The sequence below is a fragment of the Amblyraja radiata genome, chromosome 26 (assembly GCF_010909765.2).
Source record: "Amblyraja radiata isolate CabotCenter1 chromosome 26, sAmbRad1.1.pri, whole genome shotgun sequence".
Taxonomy (NCBI): Eukaryota; Metazoa; Chordata; class Chondrichthyes; order Rajiformes; family Rajidae; genus Amblyraja; species Amblyraja radiata.
This window is the reverse complement of record NC_045981.1, coordinates 8,368,650-8,396,352: the sequence shown is the minus strand read 5'-3', so window position 1 is coordinate 8,396,352 and position 27,703 is coordinate 8,368,650. Positions and strand designations below refer to the sequence as shown.

The following is a 27,703-nucleotide window of genomic DNA, read 5'->3' as shown; positions in this document are numbered from 1 at the left end:
CTGTTTGCCAGCCAGTTCTCTATCCACATCAATACTGAACCCCCAATGCCGTGTGCTTTAAGTTTGTAAACTAATCTCTTATGTGGGACCTTGTCGAAAGCCTTCTGGAAGTCCAGATACACCACATCCACTGGTTCTCCCCTATCCACGCTACTAGTTACATCCTCGAAAAATTCTATAAGATTCGTCAGACATGATTTACCTTTTGTAAATCCATGCTGACTTTGTCCAATGATTTCACCACTTTCCAAATGTGCTGCTATCCCATCTTTAATGACCTCCGGTTCGTCCGAGAAACGGAGTCGTTCCTCGACAAGTCCTACAGTACGATTGTTACACCTAAGGTACTGGAAGAGAGAAGGTGGGAGACAGTGAGAATGGGAGGGAAGCATGGAATGCCAACGTCCCCGGGGGTTGTACCTCTTGTGAACAGGTTCACCCACTTAGAAGCCGTCGGGACAGAAGAGGTGTTTACACTGGGCGGCGGACTGGCTTGTGATGCGAATAGGGCTGTTGAGCCAAAACCAAAAAGGCCTAAGGCAGGCAACGCCATTGTAGTAGGAGACTCCATTGTGAGAGGTACGGACAGGGGTTTCTGCGGCAACAGACGGGATGCGAGGATGGTGTGCTGCCTTCCTGGTGCCAGGTTCCAGGATGTCACGGACAGAGTGCAGAAAATCCTCAAGGGCGAAGGTGAACATCCGGAAGTGGTAGTGCATGTCGGCACAAACGATGTCGGAAAGAAGGGGATGAATATTCTGCAGCGTGACTTTGGAGAGCTCGGAAAAATGCTGAAAAGCAGGACCTCCAGGGTTGTTATCTCCGGTTTGCTTCCAGTTCCTCGTGCTGGCGAGAGCAGGAACAGGGAGATACGGGACCTGAACGTGTGGCTGAGGAACTGGTGCACGGGGCAGGGATTTAGATTCTTAGATCACTGGGATCTGTTTTGGGGTAAGGGGGAACTGTACAAAAGGGACGGATTGCATCTTAACAGGTGTGGGACCAGCATTCTGGCAGGCAGGTTTGCCACTGTTACACGGGTGGTTTTAAACTGAATAAGGGGGGTGGGGTGTCGAATGGGCTAGTGGAGGATGGAGTTAAAGGGAAAGGGTTTCTTAAATGTGTGAGCGTAGAGACAGAGGGGTGTAAAATGAGGGTAGAAGCAATAGGTAGCAAGGTGAAAAGTAAAAGTGGCAGGCCGGAAAATCCAGGGCAAAAATCAAAAAGGGCCACTTTTCAACAAAATTGTATAAGGGGTAAGAGTGTTGTAAAAACAAGCCTGAAGGCTTTGTGTCTCAATGCAAGGAGCATTCGTAATAAGGTGGATGAGTTGAATGTGCAGATAGCTATTAATGACTATGATATAGTTGGGATCACGGAGACATGGCTCCAGGGTGACCAAGGCTGGGAGCTGAACATCCAGGGATATTCAATATTCAGGAGGGATAGAGAGAAAGGAAAAGGAGGTGGGGTAGCGTTGCTGATTAGAGAGGAGATTAATGCAATGGAAAGGAAGGACATTAGTTTGCAGGATGTGGAATCGGTATGGGTAGAGCTGCGAAACACTAAGGGGCAGAAAACGCTGGTGGGTGTTGTGTACAGGCCACCTAACAGTAGTAGTGAAGTTGGAGATGGTATCAAACAGGAAATTAGAAATGCGTGCGACAAAGGCAAAACCGTTATAATGGGTGACTTCAATCTACATATAGATTGGGTGAATCAAATTGGCAGGGGTGCTGAGGAAGAGGATTTTTTGGAATGTATGCGGGATAGTTATCTAAATCAACATGTAGAGGAACCAACGAGAGAGCAGGCTATTTTAGACTGGGTATTGAGTAATGAGGAAGGGTTAGTTAGCAGTCTTGTTGTACGTGCCCCCTTGGGCAAGAGTGACCATAATATGGTTGAGTTCTTCATTAGGATGGAGAGTGACATTGTTAATTCAGAAACAATGGTTCTGAACTTAAAGAAAGGTAACTTTGAGGTATGAGACGTGAATTGGCCAAGATTGACTGGCAATTAATTCTAAAAGGGTTGACGGTGGATATGCAATGGAAGACATTTAAAGGCTGCATGGATGAACTACAAAAATTGTTCATCCCAGTTTGGCAAAAGAATAAATCAGGGAAGGTAGTGCATCCGTGGATAACAAGGGAAATCAGGGATAGTATCAAAGCGAAGGATGATGCGTACAAATTAGCCAGAAAAAGCAGCATACCGGAGGACTGGGAGAAATTCAGAGACCAGCAGAGGAGGACAAAGGGCTTAATTAGGAAAGGAAAAATAGATTATGAAAGAAAACTGGCAGGGAACATAAAAACTGACTGCAAAAGTTTTTATAGATATGTGAAAAGAAAGAGATTAGTTAAAACAAATGTAGGTCCCTTGCAGTCAGAAACGGGTGAGTTGATCATGGGGAACAAGGATATGGTGGACCAATTGAATAACTACTTTGGTTCCGTCTTCACTAAGGAAGACATAAATAATCTGCCGGAAATAGCAGGGGACCGCGGGTCAAAGGAGTTGGAGGAATTGAGTGAAATCCAGGTTAGCCGGGAAGTGGTGTTGGGTAAATTAAATGGATTAAAGGCCGATAAATCCCCACGGCCAGATAGGCTGCATCCCAGAGTACTTGAGGAAGTAGCTCCAGAAATAGTGGATGCATTAGTAATAATCTTTCAAAACTCTTTAGATTCTGGAGTAGTTCCTGAGGATTGGCGGGTAGCAAATGTAACCCCACTTTTTAAGAAGGGAGGGAGAGAGAAAACGGGGAATTACAGACCAGTTAGTCTAACATCGGTAGTGGGGAAACTGCTAGTCAGTTATTAAAGATGGGATAGCAGCACATTTGGAAAGTGGTGAAATCATTGGACAAAGTCAGCATGGATTTACAAAAGGTAAATCATGTCTGACGAATCTTATAGAATTTTTCGAGGATGTAACTAGTAGCGTGGATAGCGGAGAACCAGTGGATGTGGTGTATCTGGACTTCCAGAAGGCTTTCGACAAGGTCCCACATAAGAGATTAGTTTACAAACTTAAAGCACACGGCATTGGGGGTTCAGTATTGATGTGGATAGAGAACTGGCTGGCAAACAGGAAGCAAAGAGTAGGAGTAAACGGGTCCTTTTCACAATGGCAGGCAGTGACTAGTGGGGTACCGCAAGGCTCAGTGCTGGGACCCCAGCTATTTACAATATATATTAATGATCTGGATGAGGGAATTGAAGGCAATATCTCCAAGTTTGCGGATGACACGAAGCTGGGGGGCAGTGTTAGCTGTGAGGAGGATGCTAGGAGACTGCAAGGTGACTTGGATAGGCTGGGTGAGTGGGCAAATGTTTGGCAGATGCAGTATAATGTGGATAAATGTGAGGTTATCCATTTTGGTGGCAAAAACAGGAAAGCAGACTATTATCTAAATGGTGGCCGACTAGGAAAAGGGGAGATGCAGCGAGACCTGGGTGTCATGGTACACCAGTCATTGAAAGTGGGCATGCAGGTGCAGCAGGCAGTGAAGAAAGCGAATGGTATGTTAGCTTTCATAGCAAAAGGATTTGAGTATAGGAGCAGGGAGGTTCTACTGCAGTTGTACAGGGTCTTGGTGAGACCACACCTGGAGTATTGCGTACAGTTTTGGTCTCCAAATCTGAGGAAGGACATTATTGCCATAGAGGGAGTGCAGAGAAGGTTCACCAGACTGATTCCTGGGATGTCAGGACTGTCTTATGAAGAAAGACTGGATAGACTTGGTTTATACTCTCTAGAATTTAGGAGATTGAGAGGGGATCTTATAGAAACTTACAAAATTCTTAAGGGGTTGGACAGGCTAGATGCAGGAAGATTGCTCCCGATGTTGGGGAAGTCCAGGACAAGGGGTCACAGCTTAAGGATAAGGGGGAAATCCTTTAAAACCGAGATGAGAAGAACATTTTTCACACAGAGAGTGGTGAATCTCTGGAACTCCCTGCCACAGAGAGTAGTCGAGGCCAGTTCATTGGCTATATTTAAGAGGGAGTTAGATGTGGCCCTTGTGGCTAAGGGGATCAGAGGGTATGGAGAGAAGGCAGGTACGGGATACTGAGTTGGATGATCAGCCATGATCATATTGAATGGCGGTGCAGGCTCGAAGGGCCGAATGGCCTACTCCTGCACCTAATTTCTATGTTTCTATGTTTCTATGTGACCTGATAGAGGTTTATAAAATCATGAGGTGCGTAGATAAGGTGTATGGTCTCAGCCTCTTCCCCAGGGTAAAGGAGTCTAAACCTAGAGGGAATAGATTTAAGGTGAGAAGAGAAAGATTTAAAGAGGACACAAGGGGCCACTGTTCCCATACAGAGGGTGGTGAGTATATGGGACAAGTTGCCAGAGAAAGTGGTTGGCATGGGCATAATTACAAACTTTAAGAGACACTTGGACAGGTGTTGGTAATGTATTGAGTTATTATTGTCAAGATACAGTGAAAGTCTTTGGAGGGATACACTGGCAAATAGGACTAGCTCGGGTAGGCACCTTGGTCAGTATGGATGTCGGGCCAAAGTACATGCCTGTCATCACAGCAAGGAAACAGTTGGAACTTAGACATGGCAGTTCCAAAGATAGATGGGAAACTAAGGTGGCAGCCGAGATTTCCTGTGCTGTCGGCTCAGGGTTGTAGTTTGACCAACTCTCTGGCGGAGATGTGATATTGTGGTCCACTGAGTCACAGCTGATACACAAATCAAAGAAAAGTCCATGTTTCGTAATCTTCTGTATCCCCGCTAGGCTCCACTGCATCCTCATCCAAGAATTTATTTTCAATTTCAGGAGATTTAATGATTCATGTTTCAATCAAGTCAGCAAAGCATTCTTTATCCTATTCTGTTCTTTTGCAATATGCTGTTATACCTGTTCTGTTGCCTTTCCAATCCATAGCCCTGCAAGAATCTTTGCTGCTCAGAGTTGTTGTCTTTCACAACCTTCTCAAAGACAAAATCAAACCTCAATTTAGCGTTTCATCTTTATTTTTAAAAGGCCATTCAAACTATGTAGGCATTCAGATAAATTGGATTGTTAATTAAATAACAAAATGCTTTGATTTCAAATGACAAGATGTAAAATGGTGTGTTTAAAACTTGCGATTATAAGCAGTTTTATAATGTAACTATAATTAATTCAGCTTGTATTTTAATTCACAAATTCATGGTCATAGAGTAATACAGTGTGGAAACAGGCCCTTCGGCCCAACTCATCCACACTGGCCAACAATGTCCCAGCTACACTAGTCCCACTTGTCTGCGCTTGGTCCATATCCCTCCAAACCTGTCCTAGCCATGTACCTGTCTAATTGCTTCTTAAACGGTGGGATAGTCCCAGCCTCAACAACCTCTTCTGGCAGCTTGTTCCATACACCCACCACCCTTTGTGTGAAAAAGTTACCCCTCGGATCTCTATTAAATCTTTTCCTCTTCACCTTGAACCTATGTCCCCTGGTCCTCGATTCCCCAACTCTGGGAAAAGTCTCTGTGCGTCTACCCGATCTATTCCTCTCATGACTTTGTACACCTCTATAAGATCTCCCCTCATCTTCCTGTGCTCCATGTAATAGGGACTCAACCTACTCAACCTCTCCCTATACCTCACACCATTTAGTCCTGGCAACATCCTCATAAATATTTTCTGAACTCTTTCAAGCTTGACAATATCTTTCCTACAACATGGTGCCCAGAACTGAACACAATATTCTAAATGCGGCCTCACCAACGTCTTATACAACTACAACATGACCTCCCAACTTCTACACTAAATACTCTGACTGAAGAAGGCCAAAGTGCCAAAAGCCTTTTTGACCACCTTATCTACCTGCGACTCGACCTTCAATGAACCATGCACCTGTACTCCTAGATCCCTCTGCTCTACAGCACTACCCAGAGGCCTACCGTTCACTGTGTAGGTTCTTCCCTTGTTCGACGTCCCAAAAGGCAACACCTCACGCTTCTCTGTATTAAATTCCATCAACCATTCCTCCGCCCACCTGGCCAATGATCCAGATCCTGCTGCAATATTTCACAACCATCTTCACTATCTGCAAAAGCACTGACTTTTGCATCATCAGCAAACCTGCTAATCTTGCCCTGTATGTTCTCATCCAGATCTTTGATCTATCAACAAGGCATCCTTTTTATTATTTGACCCTTTATTGTTACAAATTGAGTTTTCCTTTCTCATTGGAAGGCTCTAGTGAGTCAATTAAAATGCCCAGTCAGTGAAGGAGATTGCCAACGGCTGCCCTCGGTTGCCTGTAACTACATAGCGACCCCACTACCACTGCACTACGAGTTAAAAAGAACCATGCCGACCAATTTTTACTCGTGGAAAATTTTCAACATGCTGAAAATTTTTCTGCGACCTAGCTGAGGCCGCAAGTATTCGGGAACTTCCCTCGAGCATGAAGGAGAGTTCCAGTGACCTCATAGGACCTCCTAGGACCATGTGTCGACCATGCTGTGAGTTTGAGTCGAGGGCAAACACGTCTAAACTCGCAGATTAGTGGGACAGCCCCTTAAACATTTATCAACCTCTGCAAGGCACAAGTCACCACATGGAACAAGCTAAAGAAAATGGTTTCAAGCCTTCACATCCTTCTAGTGGAGCTTTAATTACCAAACCAGCAGCCAATGGTCTCGTCCATGGATTCAGATTTATGATTTTAATGCCATCATGTAACAAAGGAGTTTAAATTCAACTAACTAAAGAAATTCATATGAAACCTAGTCTCACCAAAGACATCCATAGATATCCATAAAACAACAGGGATTGTCACCAAGATCCATCTGTTTCACCGGCCATTCTATAGCAACAGGAAATGCTGACAAAAATCACCATCTTTGGATGAGTGAAAAATCAAGATGCTGTCTGACCAGCTGAGATTCTCCGTCATTTTCTGTTTTGATTGCAGATTTCTTAAGGTAGACAAAAGTCTGAAGAAGGGTTTCGGCCCGAAACGTTGCCTATTTCCTTCGCTGCATAGATGCTGCCTCACCTGCTGAGTTTCGCCAGCACTTTTGTCTACCTTCGATTTTCCAGCATCTGCAGTTCCTTCTTGCAGATTTCTTAAGGGCCTGTCCCACTTAGGCGATTTTTTGGGCTACTGCCGGCAACCAGGCTGTCACCAGGGTGTCGCCTGTAAAGTCGTGAGTAGTCGCCCCAAGAGTCGTAGAGTTTTTCTGGTCGCCGCTGGATTTTGAAATGTTCAAATCTTTTCGGCGACAGTCGGCGACCGTGGGCTTGTCGTAGGTTGACTTCTCCTGACGTAGGTGCTGTTGCAGGTTGTCGCCAGGTGACGCAGGTTATCGCTGGTGCTGACTTCGGTGAACTCTTGTCGTAGTCGCCGTCAGTTGCCTAAAAAAATTACTTAAAGTGGGACAGGCCCATTAGTCCAGTCGCCGTTTTTTTTCGGAGGCCTGCTACGACTATGACAGTCGCATAAAAAACTGCCTAGTGGGGCAGGCCCTTGACCCGTTCTGGCCGGTACGAGTTTCCCCACTTGTTCTTGTAACTAATGCCGCCTCAGTTCAGTGACATTTAGGAATGAACAACACCAAGGTGGAGAAACTCGAGTCTGAAGATGGGTCAAGACCTGAAACATCACCTATCCATATTTTTCAGAGATGCTGCCTGTCCCACTGAGTTACTCGAGCTCTTTGTGTCTTTAAATGTATAGTCATAAGCACATAAAAGCCTATTTGCTTTTCAGAGATGGTGCCATTTTAAACCCATTAGCCTGGAAATCCAATACCTTAATTTCAGAAGCAGTGTGGAATGTTTACTTTCTGTTACATTTCTGGGGAATTTAGTTTGTGCAAATCTACCCAGGGACAGAGGAATCCACCCAGGGGATTTGCTGCCATGGAAACAATGACTAACTCAAAGCATTTGTGACTATTGCACTCATCCAGTTCGATTTTTGCTCCAGATTCCAGTGCCTGGGGTCTCTTGTGTCTCACTTAACATCTGCTCCCAGCCTGTCCTCAATCTTGAGTTTGATTTCAATATTAATATTAACATTAACAATATTAGGACAGCATAATCATGGCACAACTGTTAGAGCTGCTACCTCACAGCGCCAGAGATCCTGACCTCGGGTGCTGTCTGTGTGGAGTCTGCACATTCTCCCTGTGGTCACGTGGGTTTCTTAACTGTTCAATTCGTAACTGTCACTGTATGTCATGTTGTTACTTGTGGGCGGAGCACCAAGGCAAATTCCTTGTATGTGAATACTTGGCCAATAATCTTACTTACTTACTTACGGGTGCTCCGGTTTCCTCCCACATCTCAAAGACATGTGGGTTTGTAGATTAATTGGCCTCTGTAAATCGCCTCCAGTGCAGGGTGTCGATAAGAAAGTGGGATAACATAGAACTGGTGTGAACTGGTGATCAATGGATGGCATGGACTCGATGGGCCGAAGGGCCTATTGCCATGCTGTATCTCTAAACTAAAACTCAACTTTTTTGTCAAGTATTTAGTGAATATATTAGTAAATTCACTTCTGCGGATTTATTTGTAGTGCAAATTAAAAGAAACAGTGGCGTGCAAAATACTCAGCACCACACTCCACTTGAATTTAAGAGGAAGGTATGTGGGTTGACTGGGGGCCAACCAAATGAGAGTAAATTTGCCATTTGGTCCACCTTGTCTGTGCTGGTGATAGAAAAACCATCTACCTTCAGTCACATGGCCAAGTATTCTTTAAATGTGGCAAGGAGTTAATCCTCCCCCCACCTAATCTGCGACTGAGTTCCAGATCCCGGCCACCACCTTGGTTGAAAAACATTTCCTTCCCTCCCTTTAATGCTCTTAACAATTTCCAGCTTCTACTTTGAAATTGTTTGCAAGATACAGCATGGAAACAGGTGCTTCAGCCCGTCGAATCTACACTGACCACCGATTGCCTGTTCACACTAGTTCTACGATATCCCAATTTCTCATCCATTCCCTGCACACAGGGGTGGGTGGGGGGGGGGGAGGTAATTTTCAACGGCCAATTAACCTACAAACCTGCATGTCTTTGGGATGTGGGAGGAAACCAGAGCACCCGGAGGAAACCCACACGGTCACATGGAGAACGGTCAAACTCCACACAGGCAGCACCCCTGGGTCAGGATTGAACCCAGGTCTCTGGCACACTAAACAGCAGCTCTATCCACTGCGCCACCGTGCCACCCTATTATTGTGATACTTTGTCAAAATGTGAAAATAGCCATTAGAGGCAAGCATTTCACTTTTGCTATTGCCATTTCAATACTTTTGGCATAATTGTAATTATACCTGTTCTTATTTTTTACATCTGATTTTATTCTTGATGCTCATAATTATTTCAATTGGATAAAATTAAGTGGTAGGAAAGCACGTCTCGTTTCCCCAAGTGGCAATGAAAATTCTAAGGGCAAAATTCTTGTGTCAGTAATTTACACAACTTCTCCAGTAATGTACTATTCAATTAGCCGATAAGAAAAAATGTCTGTAATAATCTGGATTTATACATCCTGAGACACATATTAAATATCATTAGGATGAGCATATTTTTTGACATATTTGATAAATATACCTCACGGGCAATTGGTGGACAGTGGTCCTGTACCACCACGTTCCCTACAGAATTTTTTTTCAAAGTCCACCTGTACAATTTACAGCGTTCATTGTTCCTGGTAAACCATTTCACCAGCCAATTTCTTTTAGAACAGTATGCTACAAGAACAGGCTCTTCAGTTCATGTCGAACATGATGCTAAATTAAACTAATTCCTTCTGCCTGTATATCAAATGATCTATATACCTCCATTCCCTGCATATCCATGAGCCTATCTAAAATGACACTATCGTATCTATTTCCACCATCACCCCTGTTCAGGTACTTACAATACTCTGTAAAAATAACTTGCACCAAACATTTCATTTAAACTTTCCCCCCATCACCTAGAAGACCTGTCCTCTAGTCTTTGACATTTCCACCCTGGGAAAAAGCTTCTGGCTCTCTACCCTATCTATGCCTCTCATAATGTTATATACTTTTATCAGCTCTCAAGATACAAGATACATTTATTTATTTGTCACATGTACCAATTGGTACAGTGAAATGTGTGGTGGCCATACAATAATAAAGAGCACAGAACATGATAGTCTTTAACACAGACATCCCCACACAGCGGGATCAAAGTTCCCCACTTGAGGGAAGGCTCCAAAATTCAGTCATCCTCCTCTGTTGTCCTCCTTTGGTCGGGGGGCTCCCGAACCCCCCGCTGTCGCCGCTATGGACGGCCCGATGTTCAAGCCCGCTCGCCGGGGTGATGGAAGTCGGACGTCGGGACTGAGGGACATCCTCAACGGCTTGGACATCCGAATCGGCCACCTCCTACCGGAGTCCGCGGCTCCCGAAGTCCACAAGCCGCGCTGGGCTGAGATTCAACGCTGGCGGCCCTCGGCAAAGGGATCCCAGGACTCCGCGATGTTGAAGTCAGCGCCGCCCGCGCTGGAAGCTCTACGAACCACAGCTCTGATGTTGAAGCAGCAGGCCCAACACTCCGGAGCTTCAACGGCGATCCAGGTAAGGCATCGCCCGTATCCAGCGCTGCGCCGTCGCTGCTGAAGCTCTGGTCCGGGTCCCCGGCAGGAAAGGCCGCTCCAATCCAGGTGGTAGGCCGTGAGGAGGGGGGGGGGGGGCGAGGACGCAACTTGGAGAATAGTCGCGTCCTCGCCAGGAAGTGACTGGGAAACGGTTTGCCCCTTACCCTACCCCCCTCCCCCTCATGGAAAAGCTAAAGAAACCACCAAAACAAACTTTTAAAACTGACTAATAATTAAAAAAAGAGAAAAAACAGACAGACTGTAGGCAGAGGCTGCCATCAATGCGGCGCCCCTAGTCCCCTCAGCTTCATATGGTATCTATAATGTTCAATATTTTTCTGTTTCCCATTTTATTTCCTCCAATTCTGAATTATGCATCATTCTTGCATCGTGTCTTTTGATCTGCCAATGCTAATGTCAATCAAATAATAATATTCTTCTGCGGCAGCTGAGGATATCTTGCTTGCATTCCAGTTCAATGATGGTTGACAGATAGAGGACACTTAGTTTTAGTCTGACATCTTATTAACAGGCATAATTGCAATGACTATACTGGCACCTGATGCTTAGATTCATACATGTAAGGTGGCTTTGTGGTGGCTGATGAGACCAGGGTGAGTTCTGCAGACATTGCCGCAGATGGGAAAGTTGGGTTGGCAGCGAGAGGCGGTCTATTCTACAATCATGTGGTTCTCATCGCTGTTCCTGACATTCCTCCATTTGATTAGTCATTTATAAATGGACTTGCAAAACAATTTCTGAAAGGAGAGAGTGTGGTGGGTTCCATTTCCCTCACCACCCCCACTTCACCCCGAGGGTTTGAGAATATCTTTAAAGTGTTTTCTCTGTCCTGCTGATAGTTCCCAGAGTGCCTGTTGATGGAGTCTAGTGTCAGGCATGTGAGCAATGTGACCTCAATGTAGAGAGTGCCTCAATGCTGGAGATGTTGGGCTGATTGGGGACACTTGGTTTTGCTTTGTTTATCATGACATCTTATCTCAGGCAAAGATGCAATTAGCACGACTTGCACCCAGGGCTCAGATTCATGCACGGAAAATAATCAATTTTCTGCAAATTGAAGGATATAAATTTATCCGAGTCAAAATATCGGGCTGTCTGTCTATTATTAGTTGCAATGAAACTGAATATTGGCAGGTGGCACATTGGATTGCATTACTGCGTTTGATGAATTGCTTTCTCTTTGAGGGGAGAGGCTTTGGAGAACAAAAGACGTAACTGGAACATTGAAGTGAGCAGGTGAACCCAGCAAGACGCATCATTTCCCTTCATACTCGGGACTATTAAATGCCACACTAAAAAAACCTGTAAGCAGTGATGCGACTGGTGATAAATCATGTGGAAGGAAAGAATTATCCAGGGCAATTCAGAGCCACTTGACACTGTCCTACATTAGAACAGTTGAAAAATGTATATTGTTGAAACAAACTGTAAATAAAGAGGAAGGTTTTAAGGAATGTTTTAAAGGGTACAGAAGTTTACAGAGAGAGTTCCGGATCTGAGCGTCTTAGCACTTAGCGCAAACATCAACACTGAAGTGAATGAACTTGGGAATGATCTAAATACTGCATTTGGAGAGGCGCAATTGAACAGATTGAGGAAATTGAAAGCAAAGATGGATGTTTAAACAGGAATTCTTTCATGACAAGCCATCCCTGGTCACTATGCAGGGAGGTAATGGGTAAATGGAACTTGGTACCTAGCTTGCAGTTTTGTATGGCCACTTTCAGTTGATATTGATGGGGGAGAGCAGGTGGATGGGAAATGAAAGGGGGCCATAAATGGATCATTAGAAGCAATATGGGTAACATTGCAACACAGGAAAATAACTCATTTTCTCGCTATATGACTGGATGTTTTCAAATAGAGCCAAGCAAATGTTGGCCCGCGCCAGTTGAATGATGGTGAGGCAGGATTGGTAAAAATATTGATAAAACGTCAAAGCTGCACAGAGATTGAGAAAACATAGAGGTGATAAATGACACAGGACATCATTAGTGACTTTAATAAACGATCCATAACTGAACCAAAATAGAAACCTGATTAAAGGAATTAAATCAAGGAAACAAATATTGATGTAAATATGTTGAGGTCTATAATTAATGTGATATAATTCAAGCTTTTGATCTTAAAGGAAAAGGTTACATATAGTTACTGATCTCACCTTTAAACAAGGCCAGCGCTGGGTAGATAGTCTGCATGGGATCTTAAGCAAACCAGAGTACTAGGCAGTTCAGGTGAAATGTTAACTCGGTTTCTCTTTCCTCAGATCCTGCCTGGCCACCAGAGTTATTCTCGTATCTTTTGCTTTAATAGAGTAGATCAAGAGGACGATGGAGTGTATCAAGATTGACTTTTCATTTGCTTACAGATCGCACAAAACTAAATGTTTACTTGAGGTAAGACACAAAAAGCTGGAGTAATTTAGCGAAGGTACACAAAAATGCTGGAGAAACTCAGTGGGTGCAGCAGCATCTATGGAGCGAAGGAAATAGGTGACGTTTCGGGCCAAAACCCTTCTTCAGTCATTTAGCGAGTCAGGCAGCATCTCTGGAGAGAAAGATTGGGTGACGTTTTGGGTCGAGACCCTTTTTCAGTAAATGTTTACTTCCGCGCTTAAGGAATTGAATGGGACTGACTACTTGCCAAAAAAAAAACGGAATTGTCACTCCATTTTGAAAAGGGAAAAGTTGGAAAAAAGATACTTTCCATTGCAATTGTCTGAAAGACTATTTCAACCAGGTCAAAAATGTTGGCATCAGGTTCTGACCCCAGTGCATTCAATAGGTCACAAATGCATTAGAAAGAAGAGTGCAGAGAGGAACACTAGGATAATGGATTTTGACATGATAGCTTCAAGCTGCTTGGAGCAGTGAACTTTTAGAAAAATTATTAAGATACGATAAATTATTTAGGGGAGCCATTATTCAGCCTCTGATGGTCATATTTAATCACACTGCATTGGGGATGGAATATTCTCTGCAATAAATCGGACAACTTGATGAAAGAAAGCATCTTTATGACACCTCCACAAGCCAACCAGTGGACACAATTCCCACAAAGTCTTCGAACAGATCATCTCAGGACAAATGATAACCTTACAGAAAACAGGCAGAGGCAAGCCTGCAGTCATGTTCATTTGAGTGTGTTAGGAACTTGGGACATGAGAAATGCGCTGATTCCATTGAAAGCCAAGATATCTTGCATTCAATTAACTGACCACTGATATAACATATAGAGAGCTACACTTAGTGTTGTCTCTTAATCCAAAGAATGGACTTGAATAAAGTTGGTTACTTATAGTCCTGTCCCACGGTACGAGTTCATTCCAAGAGCTCTCCCAAGTTTAAAAAAAATCAAACTCATGGTAAGCACGGAGAATGAACGTAGCGGGTACGTCGGAGCTCAGGGACATCTCTTAGCGGCTCGTAACGCTAACGGCAGGTACTTGGGAAGACTCGCTAATGGCAGGTAAGCACGGGAAGACTCGTGACGATTTTTCAACATGTTGAAAAATGTCCACGAGAGCCCCGAGTACCGACGAGTGGCCATTACCATAAATCTCAGAGTTAGAATCAGAGCAACCTCGGGAGAGCTCTTGGAATGAACTCGTACCATGGGAGAGGGCTTTTAGGATTCAGAGGGAGGGAAATTTCTTCACGTAGTGTAGTGAATATTTTGTAATTCATTGCAGTAGATGAAAGTGAAGCTTAGCATATGCATTCATTCAAAACATAGCCCGATACATTTCTACATTAAAGGAATTGTGAAATATGGGATAATGCAGGAAAATCATGGTTTTGATGAAGCAAGGTCAAAGTGTCAAATGCTCTACGCCTGGTCCTGTTTCTTATGTTTTGATGGAATAAACATACTGCTATTAAAGATAAATGGGTTCAAACTGAAGGAGGAAATGAAAGTCAAAGAATCTGGATCGGGGTCAGGGTAATGAAGGCTAGCTGGCTTAGGGCTGTCATTGAAATGCTACATTTTTGTTTCTGGTGCTTTCTGTACGTGAGGAGACAGTTGTCACCTATGTTATCCATTGTCAACAGCACACAGTCTGAAATCAGAAGCAGTGGAACTTAGATTCTCTCTAATTCCCCCAACATTAACACACAACCACAAAAAGCAGCTTCTAATGCATCTGCATTTCCCACTCAAACCACCCTCTGATCCTTCCGAAGATGTCGGTTATCGCGCTGCATGAGGTGCTGCAGAATCAGAAAGTTCAAGATGGTCTGGTGTCCAATCTGTTCTTTGAATCGAGTTAGCGAGATATTTTCACAGATTTCAGGTTTATGGATGTTATAAGCAACTTATAACGAAAGCAGGAAAACGGCAACACCTGTGGAGATAATCATGACTGCTGCATAACAATTCCGGTAATCAGTTTACATATGGCAATAGAGGATAATGTTTAAATATTATATATCGATCCACAAAATATTGGACATATTGTGTATTTTTATAATCATAATGCCATTGTTGCTCAAAATCTCATCACAAATTATTATTATTTTAATCTCTTTAAATTTTAAATAAGGTATCAACATTTTTTAATAACTCTGTGAATACAAATATTATATGAAAGTTAAACATACAAATAAGGCATTCATTCCCCCAATTTTCCTGCACAAGATCTATATTTTTGGTACAACACTTATACTTCTGTCTAACCAATGTTCCCGTGGGAAGTTGTGTCTCTGGTTCGATCATTAAATAAGATGGTATGCTCCAGTGCCTAACCTGCTGCAGAATTTATATTAAATATCAAATAGCTCTACAATTACAAGAACAGGTTCTGATCATTCCATGTCATTTTAAAATAGATATTTACTCATGTCAGACAGCATCATAGTGAATTCACAATTTCAAAATCTTGATCTCACCTACAATATGCTTCATTACATTTTATATTCTACATATCGCCAAAAAAAAAAGATATTCTATTAAATAGTCACATATTCCCATTGACGTAGGTTGGTCCATTTAATGGCTTATGAATGCTGCTTCTCTATTCCCACATATCTGCGACGTCACCTAACTTTCTCCCATTCATTCTAAATTATTATTTTCTAAAATAGAGTGTGGCATATCATGGACACATACACTGACATTATACTGCTTTTCCTGCTCCATGCGATATTTTATCACTTGGCATTATTCTGCATGCCTTCTATTGTAACAGCTGCAAATCTGGACACCTTTTCCATAGATCCCAACAAGCTGGGAGGAAATACTGCCCCTGACACTGCTTTAAACTGAATTAGGATATACGTTTTTTACTAAATAATTCAATAGTCAAAATCCATTGAGCAATAAACCTATTTTAATATACCAGAAAATAATAAAATGGCAAAATTAAAATAATGAGCAGGATTAATTTAACCCTGATGGAAGCATTGTCTGTTTGATGCTAGGAAAATATAGCACAATGAAGATTCTTATTTGCACTTTGGGAGCTATGCGTTTAAGGCAAGGGTTCCAGGGGGTGAATTTCACCTACCCAGGGGGTCAATTTGTTGATTCTGGATTTGTACATATTTTTTTCTCATTGTGTTTGGTTCTGGTATCTGTTCATCATTAGTTGTTCATAAATAAGTGAAATAACATTGTTATGTGCTATTAAAGTTGCCTGGGGTAAACGAGACAAAAAACGGTTGGGAACCCCTGGTTTAAGGCAATGTTGCGATATTATTGTTAGTCATCCCGTAGGGTAGAATATCGGACAGTACAGAATGGGAACATGCTCTTTGGCCCATCATGTCTACACCAATGATGAAGCCAATGTGACTAATCCCATCTGCCTGTGTAGACCATATCCCACTTTTCCCTGCTTGTTCATGAGTCTACCCATCTGCTTCCTAAATGATACTATGGTATTTGCCCCCGCAACCTGCCACTGCAGCATATTCCAGACACCCACCACCCTTTGTGGAAAGAGAACTTGCCTCATAAACCTCCCCCTTTCACCTTAAACCCGTGTCATCTCACATTTGACATTTCCATCCAATTAAAAATGACCGTTGACTAACTGCCCTGTCAATTCCCTTCATAATTTTATATACTTCTATCAGGGTCTCCTCTGCTCCAGCGAAAATAATCCATGTCTGACCAGCTTCTCCTTGGGGCTAATACTCTCCAATCCTGGCAACCTCCTGCTCAATCTCTTCTGCATCCTCTCCAAAACCTCATTCTTTGTATAACACAGCAAGCAGAACTGCGCACAACACTCCAAAATATGGCCAAACTGAAGTTTTACACAGCTGCAATATGACTTGCCAAATTCTATACTCAGCAGCCCCACCGATGTAGGTAAGCATGCCATACACCTTCTTTGCTTCTCCATCTACTTGTTGTGCCACTTAGGGAGATATGTGCTTGCACCCCCAGGATCTCTCTGCATCAATGCATTTAGATTGAACTCAATATACTGTGGAAGAGGGCAATAACCTGAATGGGGGCTATTGGCAGCTGGCTGCTCCCCGACCTCACTCATGGAGTGACAGCCTCACTCACTGTCAACAGCTGGGTCTCTACCCTCCAGCCTGCCTTCAGACCACGGCAACCAAAGGGAGAGTCTGCAGCATATGGCAAAGCTCGATTTAAAATAGAAATATTGACACTTCCAAACAAATGGGATCAACATCTTGGCTCCCACCTCATGCAACACTTACTTGTTTTGTTTCAAAGTGAGAAAATCAAAATGTGTGAAATCCTGGCTGGAAGACAAGTTCTATAAAGTAGAAACCAGGAAGTGCAGAAGCTGGTTTGCCAAGGAAAGACACAAAATGCTGGAGTAACTCGGGCTCAGAATCCCTGGAGAACACGTTTAGGCAACGTTTCAGGTCAGCACCAGACTTCAGACTCTCTTTAACCCTCCCTTTTCATTTCTAGCTTTGGCCTTTTGGAATCATGGAAAGGTGCAGCAGCACCCAGCTCATCCTTTCGGCCCATTATTCCCATTCTAGCTCTTTGAAAGAACCAATGATGCAATCTCACAATCCCGCCCTGGAAATTGGTTAGTTTCAAGACTTTTATCATGACATATATCATCGCAACAGGCCCTTCGGCCCGACTTGCCCATGGCCGACCAAGATGCCCCGTCCACACTATCCCATCTGCCCGTGTTTGGCCCATATCCCTTCAAACCCTTGAGTTTAATAGGGCTCTTAAAGATAGCAGAGTCAGGGGATATGGGGAGGAGGCAGGAGGAACGGGGTACTGATTGGGGATGATCACATTGAATGGCGGTGCTGGCTCGAAGGGCCGAATGGCCTACTCCTTCCTGCACCTGTTGTCTATTGTCATCCTGGTATTTGTTAAGTTTCACAGACATTACTTCGTTTCTTAGCAATGTTTTTCCTTGATGTTCGCCGCACATTTCAAACGATGAACTCTGCCAGTTACCAGCTATCTGCGGGCCCCCTCCTAACCGAAATGTCGTTTCTTGATGTCTCAATCATCTAATTAGACTGTCTGATACCTGCAGAGCAGTGGAGGTTTCGAGGTCAACTGGCTGGGAGTTGCTGGCAGCAAAGATCCTATTGCTATGACTGGCAGAGTGGAGTGGGATCTGATTAGCAGGTTAGATACTCGGGATATCAATCGACATTTCAGGCACGTTTCAGTCGTATTGGGAACGTAAAGCGAGGAGTGGTGGGGGTTAAGTATTGATTTATCGACATATTTTCGAAGCAGCAATCACTGCCATTTTTGCATTGTAACCAAAGCAGAAAAGGCATTTAAACGCAAAAAAAAGACCACGCTGAACAATCAGAATGTCGCCCCCTTTGCTCTTTAGTTCCATTAGAAACACGAGGACAGTTAAATGGGTCGCTCGAACCCTCTAGAGAACTACAGATGTGGTAATTCCCGGAGCACCGGCCAACAGCAGTTATTTGTCAGAGCTGGCGGTGACTGGAATGGCATGGACGAAATATTTACTACAAACCCCTCTGTTGGATCCACAGCATTTAGACAGCTTCGCACATGGCTCCTACTTAACATAGATTTTAAAAAGTTATTTTAAAAAAAACCAAAGCGTGTTTTAATTGCTTATATCAGACAATGGATCTGCAGGTTTTTGCTGTGACAGTTTAATGATGTGATCGATTATATCTCAATTGTGGTACAAGCAAGGCTGCATTGTATAGAACCGGTTCATTCAGTTGGTGAGAGACACAATGAGAGATAACGGAGAGAATATCGGATGGTTGGGGCACAAAGGCGTTGTCTCCGTGAGATTTCTTTGCCCTCCACAAGATACTGCCTCTGGTTTTTTGCCTCTGTAGTGGACGGATATCGGGTTAGGGCGGTAAGACGAGAGGACTGGAGAGTCAAGGTGAAGCTCTCGGTGATTGCAAAGCGACGCGGGTATGTCCCCGCGTGTGTGTGTGTGTGTATGAGAGACAATGCAGCGGAAGGAAACGCACGGGGAAATTCAGCTCCTACCTTTGATCCAAGATCACACAGCGAGGGAAGTTGACCAGGCTGAGTCTCCGAAGCTGCCGCCGGTCGTTAGTACAAGGAATAAGAGCCGCCTGCTCCTGGATGCGCTTCTTCTCCTTGGAGCGGGCGGGATGGAGATGACCGAGGAGTTCTCCAGCTGGAAGCAGAGTAAAAGCTGAGCCGAGGAGTGGGCTGATGATGAGGTGGAGGAGGGGGGAGAGGCAGGATCAACCCATCAGCGCACACGTACTTTACAGGGTGACAGATGCAGCAGGAAGTGGGGCACTTTCACACGCAAACTGGGCACTTGTCAGGAAGAGACCAATAAATAGAATCGGCTTGTGAGCGTGACTAGGGGGGGGGGGAGGGGGGAGGGAAGACTGCACTTTAACTCGGGGCTGGTGTCCCGGGAGGGCGCAGTGAAACGTGGGCTCGGATGTGGGATCACATGGGAGGTGGAATCAGTGAAGTTTGGATGCTCGGAGCATCTATTTTTATGGGATGAGATAACAGGTTTTAAAATAAGTCACGACACCCACGCTGACGTGAACGTTGGCCGGGATAATTGGATGGGGACCCCGGTACTCACACTCACCTCCAGCTCCAGCTCATGATGCCAACAATACATTCCTGTATCGCAGGAATCCTGCCTGGAATAAGTGGGATTTTCCAAGCACAGTTTATTTCTCTACACTCACAGGTGGTTGAATATCAATAATCATTTGCCCACAGCTTTACTATCCTGCCACCATGTCCCATTCATTTTTATGCCAATTGTACAGTCGAGTGGAAGGCTGTCGATGAGCCTCTGAATCTCCAACTCGGCTCTTATCTAGCAGATCAAATACGTTTTACAATTATTTTTGCGAAAAATTCACTTTTACCAAAAACTGCAGAATAGTTTGCTTATTTATTTCATTATAAATAAATACACCATACACATTGATCTATCTGGTAAAGCAGCATTTACTTATTTAAAACAATCACCTGGATTTATTTATTTTTAAAACAGCCTGAAGAAGGGGTTCGACCCGACACGTCGCCTATTCCTTCTCTCCATAGATGCTGCCTCACCCGCTGAGTTCCTCCAGCACTTTTGTCCACCTTGTGCTATAGAAATAAAAGTGACTTGACTTGACTTAAAGTTCAGTGGAATGCTGTGCAATAAGAGAAACGCAAAACAGCTTTAAGTTTCATCACAAAGTTAAAAATACCAAGGTGCAAGCATGGAGATCGATGGGTTTGGTGACAATGGAAATGCAACAAAGGCGACAGCTTCTGTCTTGTCAATATTTAATCTTGATTACTCATCAAACACATTTAAAAATATTTATTGAGTAATTTTTGCACCAAAATAATTCTTCCTTCAACACTTAGAGTCCAAAGAGAACTTACTATTGATATTTGAAGCCGTGCACTAGCTGTGACTCATCCTCCTATTTTAATTTCACACACTGTGATCACAGAAGAAATGATGATGATTAGTTTTTCAAAATGGATGTCTCAGCCCAGAGATTCAGAGAATAAGACATAATACCATGGCCACGTCCCAGCTGTAGATTTCCAGATTTAAAATATAAATTTGTGACTTGTCGTGCTGTGATTTAACAGATATTTCGTTTATTGTCACATACACTGAGGTACAGTGAAGAACATGTTGGTACATGCCATCCACTCAAAGTTAAAGACTATATATGATTACAATCAAGCCGTCCACAGCGCACAGATATAGGATGCAGGCAGCATTTAGTGCAAGGTGAAGTCCTAGTGAAAGGGAATTCAAAGTTTTCCCATAAGGTAGATGGGAGATCAGGACCGCACTCTAGCTGGTGAAGGGATGGTTCAGTTGCCTGACAACAGCCAGGAAGAAACTGTCCCCGAATCTGGAGTTGTACCTTTTCGAACTTCTGTTCCGCTTGCCAGATGGGAGAGGGGAGGAGAGGGAGTGACCGGGGTGTGACGATTATGCTGCTGGCCTTGCCGAGGCAGAGTGAAGTGTAGATGGAGTCAATGCAAGGGAGGTTGGTTTGTGTGATGGTCTGGGCTGCGTCCACAACTGTACTGGATACTTTCTCTGGTCCTTTCAAAAAACGATTGTGCGAACAAAAATATGTTAAGGCTTCTGAGCGGAACAGCTAATTAATGCACAGCAGGCAATGGAGGATGCAACTGTGCTTCGGCCTCGTGGTTGGGTGGGGATGATGGGACAGCTGAAGATAATTGCTGGCCTCGTGGTGTCTGCACTCAGATGACTAGCTTCCTGGCAGTGCGGCCCAATGCAATACAGGACAGAGTACTACACACTGAAGGTTAGTTCTGAATGCTGTCTCTTCTTAGAATACTTGCAGGCAGCGGAGATTAGATTAATTTGGCGTCATAGACATTGTGGGCCGAAGGGCCTGTTCCTGCGCAGTTCCGTGTTCCATTGCACTAGTCCAAACCGAGGTGTAATAGATGCCATCCGGCCCTTCGAGCCAGCACCGCCATTCAATGTGATCATGGCTGATCATCCCCGTTCCTGCCTTCTCCCCATATCCCCTGACTCCGCTATTTTTAAGAGCCATATCTATCTCTCTGTATCCAGAGAACCTGCCTCAACTGCTCTCTGAGGCAGAAAATTCCACAGGCTCACCACTCTCTGGATTTGACAATCCTGCAATTCAGAGATGGTTAGGTGATCAGTCCACGTGTTTTACCCACCCCAGAGGGCCAGTGTTTGCCCAGCTCCCAGAGTGACGAGTGTTTGCTGAATGCTGGAGTAATTCAGTTGGCCAGGCAGCATCTGTGAGTGAAGATAGACACAACAATTCTGGAGTAACTCAGCGGGACAGGCAACATCACTAGAGAGCAGAAATGGGGTTTCGACCCGAAACGGCACCCGTTCCTTCTCTCCAGAGAGGCTGCCTGTCCCACCGAGTTTCTCCAGCATGTTTGTCTACCTTTGCTGAGTTACTCTAGTTTTTTGTGTCTATCTTCGGTTTAAACCAGCATCTGCAGTTCCTTCCTGCGGTGAGTGAACGGACAGACAGGTCGGGACCGTCCTCCAAACTGAAGAAGGCTCCCGACCCCGTAACTTAATCTGCCCATTCCATCCGCAGAAGCTGCCTGACTGACTGAGTTCCTGCTGCAGCACCCGTTTTTTTTTCTTCAAAGATGGGACTGTTCTCAAGTCTGAAAACATGGTTCCGAACCAAAACGTCACCTATCCATGTTCTCCTGAGATGCTGCTTGACCCGTTGTTACTCCAGCAATTTGCGTCCTTTTTTTTGCCCAAGATTCCAGCACCTGCAGTTCCTTTGTGCCTCCAATTCACTGATTGCTCTTCGGTTGCATGGCGACAGTTGAGAATGTCACTGTTGGAAAGAGCAGAGAAGGTGGGATGTAATTATTAAACTATCCAGTGATTATTAAACTATCGTTTGCCAGTGGCATCGTCGTCGAGTTTGCTTTCAGGGAATCGGGATATTAATATTTCATTATAAGAGCCCAAATATATTTGAATAATTTGCTCTGGTGGTATTTACATCACTGCCGGTATGTTCCACACATTTTCTACCCACTTGCTGCAAATAGTTTTATATTTTTATATTTTATATTTAATGATGTTTCTAACTCTGGACCTGTCATTTTTTCCCCGTCTGTCCTCACTGGAATTATTGCCTTCAAGTTAATTACTGTGTCACTGAGTCCTTGTTAGTTAAGAGTCAAGAGTTAGTTATTGTCGCGTGTCCTCAGCAATGAAATTCTTACAACAAAATATGTAAACACAATGCACTGTAAACAATATAACAAATGAGAGAGAGAAAAAAAAGTTCAGTGTGTGTATATATTGAGCCTCAGGCAAGGCTACTTAACAGCTGACTACACTCGAATGGTTGTGAGATACTTTGTGGAGCAGTAACTCTAAAAGATGTGAGGTAAATGCCACTCTTTAATCTGTCTATAGTATATTGCAAAAGCCCATCCACTGGAATTCCCTTGTTCTGTGAACCACAACTTCTACTGATATAGCCTGTGTATTGTAATTACAAATATTGTAAGTGCTAGTGTATCATTACTCAGTGGGCCATAGAGCATGTTTCCACGCTGTATCTCTAAAGTAACGTCTAAAGACCTGGCAGAAACCCACGCGGTTACAGGGGGAAAAATGCAAACTCCGCGCGGCCAGCAATCGAGATCAGGATCGAACCCAAGTCTCTGACGCGGTGAGGCAGCAGCTCTACCCGCTGCCCCACTGTACTACCGAAGCCTTGTTAGAGACCTTGCCCAATGTGGAACATGAGCTCAAGTTCATGTCATTTCCAGGATGCATTCCATAGCTTCAGACCATATTTGTATCTAAATAGTTTTCTGGATGGATAACAGACGAGGCAGGGCTTGTGTTTTGTAAGTTGGCCTTTCTGTATATTGATGAGGATGGTCTGGTGGGGCATAAGGACAATGATCAGAAACGGCTATGAGTAATGGTAAAATAAAAAGAATATGTCTATTAAATGTTCGCAGGTTCCTGAACGTGAAGGTCAGTGAGCACAGTGAGGGAGCTAAACATTCGAATAATTGACAAGACAATTAGTGGATGGGAAAGGGCGTAAAGATAGATAGGAAAGCAAAATTAAGGATACAAAGTCTGCAACGAGTTCTAGTTAGCTGAGACAAGTGGGTAACAAATTCACAAGTTGCTATGTGGAGAAATGTGTTTATTCACTTTGGGATAAATAGATAATTCTTCTGCAGTTGTACAGATAGATTTTCTGCAGTTGTAAATAAATATATCCTTCTGCAGTTGTACAGAGCCCTAGTGAGACCACACCTGGAGTATTGTGTGCAGTTTTGGTCCCCTAATTTGAGGAAGGACATTCTTGCTATTGAGGGAGTGCAGCTTAGGTTTACATGGTTAATTCCCGGGATGGCAGGACTGTCATATGCTGCGAGCTGGGCTTGTACACTCTGTAGTTTAGAAGGATGAGACGGGACCTCATTGAAACATATAAGATTGTTAAAGGTTTGGGCACGCTAGAGGCAGGAAACGTGTTACCGATGTTGGGGGAGTCCAGAACCAGGGGCCACAGTTCAAGAATAAGGAGTAAGCCATTTAGAACGGAGACGAGGAAACACTTTTTCTTACAGAGAGTTGTGAGTCTGTGGAATTCTCTGCCTCAGAGGGCGCTGGAGGCAGGTTCTCTGGATACTTTCAGAGTGAGCTAGATAGGGCTCTTAAAAATAGCGGAGTCAGGGGATATGGGGAGAAGGCAGGAATAGGGTACTGATTGGGGATGATCAGCCATGATCACATTAAATGGCGGTGCTGGCTTGAAGTGCCGAATGGCCTCCTCCTGCACCTATTGTCTATTGCCTATTGTCTATAAACTGAATATTGCTTAAATGCAGAGACAACAAAATGATGCTTCTCAGGAATCTAGCTATCTTTGAACATGAAACAATCCGAGTGTTCCCCAACTGGAAACCAAGGAGGAACTGAGATCCGTCCCTGGTGAAGTCCAAGTCGAGTGATCCCGATCTGTAAAGGAAATCTATATACCAACTTTAGAAAGACATCAAGGATGCTGAGAGCGAATTCTGGACCAAGCCAAGGTCCCAAAATAACCACGTTGACACCTGCCGATTGTGATGAGGCTTGCATACTGAAGCCGACTACAAAGTGAAGCTGACCAGTATCTGTCAGCAATGCTCCCCCTCCCGGTGAGTTCAATGCATTCAATGCTTGCTTTGAACAGAAGGTCAGTGGAATAACATCACCCGACCCCCTCAGTTTCTGGGGCACCTGAATCCATGGTGTCCATGGCAGCCTTCCTGAGGAGAGCAATAGGCTCGGAGTAATAGAGTCCCAACTTCTACAACGTAATTCCAACCAATCTCATCTTCAAACTCCTGGTCCTTGGAGTCTGCACCACTCTCTGGAACTGGATCCTTGACTTCCTAACCCATTGATCACAATCAGTGAGGAGAGGCAACAACTCACATCCTCAACACGGAGCTCCACAAGGATGCGTTCTCAGCCCCTTTGGATATGGCCTATACACTCGCCACCATACGACCAAACTCTGCCCTAACCCCGTTTTGAAGTTCACCAATGACACCATTGTAGTGGGCCAGATTTAAACAATGATGAGACAGATCATAGGAGGGAGATGGAGAGCTTAGGAAGATGGTGTAGAGGTGCAGTACATGGGCCAGTCTACATGAATGGCTCTGAAGTAGAAATACTTGAGAACTCCAAGTTCCTACGATAAATATCATCTGCAGTTTGTCCTGGACCAATCACATTGAGACTATGACCAAGAAAGCACATTCATGCCTCTACTTAGATGTTTAAGACAGTCCGACATGTCTCCAATATCCATGACCAATTTTGCACTGTCTGTTATACTTGTGTATGATTTGATTGTACATATGGTATATTTTGCCGAGACAGCACGCAAAACAGTTTTTTATTGTATCTCAGTACACGTGACCAACTTGAATGTTCCATTTCGTATACATTTGAAAATATTAGGAATAATTTGAGGTTAGGAATAAAGTTGGGGTGGGATATTGCAACCTTCGCGTGGTCCGCCCTGTTTCGACGAATGTAATCGGCCTGGTGTGCACAATCAAATAGAACAAGTTGTCCTACAACTTTAGGCTGTGCACGCCATACGCAAGAAGAATAAGAGGAATAAACCATGGATCAGTTTGTTGTGATTTTCAACTTGATTGTCCGTAACATATTGCTCACAGAATCACAGAGTTGCAAAGCCACACTTATTATCCTTTCTGCTTTGCAGTAATTGTGTGTGGGAATCCATTTTGAGCTGCAAGCATCATAAAACCTGAGGATGTTAGCTCACTTTCCATTTGAAGTCACACCCACCTGAATCTTTCTATCACCTACACTTTTGAGGTCTAAATTATCAAAATTATTGTCAATGTGTATCTTTGCAATAGCTTGGAAGATAATATATAAATCATAAAATATCTGAGACCAGAGTTCTTTATGGACAATAAAGCAAATTTGAAGTGCTGTCGTTAATGTGATGTAAGGAAATCAGCAGTCGCTCTGTTCAACACAAGTTTCCCATAAAAAGCAATCAAATAAATGATGATCATTGCCTAGGAATTGTATTTTACCTATTTTCAGTGTGTTATATTCATGCTGATTTACCCTCATGCTAAAGTGTTGCCAAATTGTCACACTAAGAAATTGCTAGCATGATTTTGTTCCATTTAAAATCATTTAGAAGTTGGACAAACTTGGATTGTTTTCTCTAGAACACTGGAGGTTGAGGGGAGACCAGACAAGAGGTGTATAAAATTGAGAGTTGTGGACGGTCAGGTGTGGGAGGAAACCAGAGCACCTGGAGGAAACCCATGTGGTCATAGGGAGAACGTGCAAACTCCACACAGACAGCACCCGAATCATTGTGGTCAGCAGCTCTAAGGGGAGAGACTTGGATCTAAATTGCCGATGATGCTTTCTACGCTTAAAACTATAATGGCTGCACAGAAACCCCGTCTCATTGGCAACGCTAGTTGAGTGTGTGCCTTGCCAACATTAAGCATCTTTGGTAGAAAAGGTTTGCAGAGTCATAGAATACAGCACAGGAACAGGCTCTTCGGCTCATCTTGCCCATGCCCACGAACATGCCTCCTTCTTGCGTATGATGTGCACAGTCTAAAGTTGTAGGACAACTTGTTCTATTTGATCTTATTTGGTTGTGCACGGCAGGTTGATTGCATTCGTTGAAACAGGGCGGACCACGTGAAGGTTGCAATCTTCCACCTCACCAACATGCCCCATCTACACTAGTCCCACTTGCCTGTCTTTGGCCCCTGTCTCTCTCAAACCTTCCTATCCATGGGTCTGCCCAAGTGTCTTTTAACGTCCAAAATGTCTTTCAATAAAGATGTAGACTTTTATATCAAAGAAAACACAGTCACATGTTTAGCTTTACTTTTATTGGAGATTGTCATACCACAATGAACACATAACAAATAATACCATGCAAACAATTTGAGGAAAATAAGTTCCTTATTCTGTAGTAGAAAAAAAGCTTTATGTTTTAATAAGACATATTCAATTAGAAGTTGTTTGAAGGTGATTATTGTGGTTCCTCCACCTGTTCTGGGGTTGCTACATTTGCAAAGTTTTTACAATACAATTGTAAAGAAAATAATATTGCCTACAAATACAGACTTGGGGCATTACAAGTCAACAAATGGAAGAAAGGTTAGAAATGATGCAAGTAGATTTCTTTTAAAATAGCCATTTTTGCCCTTGACAAGTAATTTGCCCGATTCCTTGTGCCCCTGACAATGATGTTGAGAATTGCATCATTATCTTTGCACCTTTTAAAATGCTTTAACCAAGAGATGCCGTAAACTGTTGCCATTGCTTACACGACAATATATAAAAGTTGTATATCCACTTGAAGTTTACCAAAAAATTGGGCTTTAGGAATAGTGTGTTCAGAAGCAAACAGAAAATTATCTGGAGGCATAGCAACAAACTCACAAAGTTAAATGCATCCTTATCAGTCTATTTCCCAAATAGATTTCTGCAATGTTCATGGTCTTTGAAGATATAACAATGTTTCAAAATCTTAATAGCACTCTTTTTGTGAACA

The 27,703-nt window shown here is 43.6% G+C and overlaps 1 protein-coding gene across 1 annotated transcript in view; it reads right to left on the bottom strand.

Moving 5' to 3' along the window:
- cacng5 (calcium voltage-gated channel auxiliary subunit gamma 5) overlaps positions 1-19,397 on the bottom strand; it is a 33,567-nt gene extending 14,170 nt beyond the window's left edge. Inside the window, exon 1 of the mRNA XM_033044140.1 lies at positions 19,083-19,397. The gene's annotated coding sequence lies outside the window, so the exon portion shown is untranslated. The remainder of the gene's footprint in view (positions 1-19,082) is intronic.
- Positions 19,398-27,703: the final 8,306 nt, after the last annotated feature.